General features: G+C 38.4%; 1 pseudogene; it reads left to right on the top strand.

The window, feature by feature from the left end:
- The first annotated feature begins 288 nt into the window (after positions 1–288).
- Positions 289–521, top strand: LOC118716782 (annotated as a pseudogene).
- The last annotated feature ends 2,558 nt before the right edge of the window (positions 522–3,079 follow it).

Genomic DNA, 3,079 nt, shown 5'->3' with positions numbered 1-3,079 from the left:
CTCAATGTTTTTGGATGAAAATTCTTTTCAGAGTGTGCTGTTATCATCATCCAAACCATATTTCTTTTCTACCTTCTATATTCTGTGGCTCACAGGTTTGGGTCCATTGCTATGACTAACAGAGCTTCCCTTTTTTGATGGGCTAACTGCTTCCTGGGCTGGAGTCTTCTCTTAAAGTTGTGTTCCTATCTGAGTATCCTCAGGTCTTTCAGAAGAGTGCCAAGATTTCTCAATAAAACACCAAGTCAGAATTCCTTTTGGAAGTGTCTTTGAGATTGCTTGGGCACCATGAGAAAAGCTCACCTTCCCGAGTTAAAGAAATTTATGGATAAGAAGTTATCATTGAGATTAAATGGTGTCAGGCATGTCCAAGGTGTATTGCGGGGATTTGATCCCTTTATGAATCTTGTGGTAGATGAATGTGTGGAGATGGCAACAGAATGTCTGATGGGCAACAGAACAACATTGGAATGGGGGTAATAAGAGGAAATAGTATCATCATGTTAGAAACTGTTGAATGAGTATAAAGAATGGCTGTAGTTATCAGAGATATCAATTGCTTCCATATGTCTCCTCTCCACAGCACCTGTTTTACCACAATATAAAAATAGAATCCTGTCCATTTGCACATTGAACTTTGTTTTTTTAAAAATATATTTTATTGATTTTTTACAGAGAGGAAGGGAAAGAGATAAAGAGTTAGGAATGTCAATGAGAGAGAGACATCAACCAGCCACCTCTTGCACACCCCCTACCGGAAATGTGCCCACAACCGATGTATATGCCCTTGACCGGAATCGAACCTGGGACCCTTCAGTTCGCAGTCAGATGCTCTATCCACTGAGCTAAACCGGTTTTGGCACATTGAACTTTTTTAAATAAACTTTTGTATTGATTGAAAAAAGAAGAAATAAACAGTCAGGGCTTCCCCTCCTGCAGGTAGTTCCACCTAATGACAGTTCAGTTGTCTTTGAATGCCTAAAGCTGACTCAAAGTGATATTACTGCAGCTTCTTGTAGAGTAACAGAAATACTTTCAAAAACTTATTTCCTTCTTTAGTCTCTCAGAAAGTCTTCCTCACTGCTCTTTGCAGATGGAATGATAGAGTCCAGTGTATTTCCTAGATCCCAATAAAAAGGATCGAATATCTTTTTCCCCAAAAAACTACTTCCTTTTAGCAAGGTAGTCCAATATTCTGCTGCACAAGCTCACAAACACACTGATGTAATTAGGTCCTAGGTCAGAGGTTTATATCTTAGACCTACTACATATTCTTATGCAACTTGAGCAAGGATTTATTGTGATAGAGACTGGCTAATTGTTCACTAAACTGTTTTTCTTTTTCTCCTGTTCTCACAACTAGACTATATCCCCTCCTTTCTTTGCAATTGTGTCTACATTCTGCACAATGGACCATGAAAAAAAAAAAGTGATTATGCCACATGTGATTTTACATTCTTTCCGACTAACCAGTGGAGTGGTCTCCAAGCTATTTCCATCCTAAATCCCCAAATTGCTGTCTGAAGGATTTCCTGACCAGGAACACCATACCATGTTGGGCTAGTGCTTGAATAAGAAATAATCTCATGCTTTGTCAATGCACTAAAACTTCGGGGTTATATGTTAGCAGATAGGCCACTCTAACTAATACTCTTTGATGCTCTTAATCTCAGTTCCTCATCAGTAGGACAAATATTTTTACTGTGGTAGTGTGAAGATTAAAGGTAGACTTAAGAAGCTTCTGTTTCAGATCCTGGCACATACTAGGTAATTAAAAATGGAAGCAATCCTAAACTATAGAGTTATGAATTTCTTAGGCTCTTCAGTGGTGATGTTGATCAATCATCTCTTTCCTTTCAGGTGAAGATATGTTAAATGGGGAGATGGGATGTGAAAGCCAGCATTTATCTTTGAGAATGTGCATAACAACCAAGCCCCACATACATCTGAATATTTGTTCCACTGCATTTGCACCCTTTCCCTGCTGATAAGATAGAGGAAAGGAGATAATGAAACATGCATTTTATCATGACTTTTGAAGACCAGACTCTACCCAAACAATTTCCACTGGAGCGAAGGATCTGAGAATTCAGACAAGTATAAGAAGGATATAGGCACTCAGAGTCATGTTTTATGATAGCTAAAATATCTCAAAACCACTTTTTAGCCTCAAACTCCTAAAGGCCAACACATTATAGAACCATAGGGATTTTGACATTTACCCAAGTTAGAAGGTATATGGCGTCCATTTGCTTGCTCTTCAAAGGCTGTCTGGCTCATTAAGCTTTGGAGAATTTGGGAGGCTGTTAGGTCATCAGGGTCCACTAGTCACCAGTCTCACCGCTGAGTATAATCGGCCTCTTTTTACTTTTCTACAGTCAAAACCTAGTGCCTGTTGTATAGACAGACTACCATATATATTAACTGAATGAGTGAATAAAAATTATATAATGTCTGTGAATCATGGCAGATAATAGAGCATGGAGAGGACCATGCTGAGACAAGTGCAGTAACAGTCTATAACCAGCATTATGTGCTCCTTGCTAAGAAAGGGGTAAATTGCACAGCTGAATTAATCCAAATTATAGAAAACAACTTATTTCAAAATCCAGGCATTTATACCAAGCAGAACTGTTTCTAAATCATCTTGGGCATGCAGTTTTCTACTCTATTTGAAATATTTTTAAGGAAGAAGATTCAATAAGCTCCCTTAATAAATGACTCTAATATCTGACCACTTTATCTGATTATCTACTTTCCCTTGAAGCTAGTTCTCCTTGTTCTGTCCTTTGTGGTAATAGCAAATAGCTAATAACCTCCATCTACACACCCAAAGATCTTTTGAGGTAAATTATAGGAGACATACTTCCCACTTCCAAAGAATGTACACTCTACCAAAGGAAAAGAACAAATGTGTTAGCTATGCTTGAGTGAGAGGGAGCTATTTGGGATAAGGCAGTTTCAATGACCCTTTATATATGGCAGCAGATTATGGTACACTGTGAAGTTCACTGTCAGTCAATAATGCAGCTTCTCAAGTTCTCATAGGAAAGTGGATCACAAGTGTCCCAGTTAAGAA

The sequence above is a fragment of the Pipistrellus kuhlii genome, unplaced genomic scaffold (assembly GCF_014108245.1).
Source record: "Pipistrellus kuhlii isolate mPipKuh1 unplaced genomic scaffold, mPipKuh1.p scaffold_m20_p_12, whole genome shotgun sequence".
NCBI lineage: Eukaryota > Metazoa > Chordata > Mammalia > Chiroptera > Vespertilionidae > Pipistrellus > Pipistrellus kuhlii.
The sequence above is the reverse complement of the archived record's forward strand: the minus strand, read 5'-3'. Positions and strand labels throughout refer to the sequence as shown.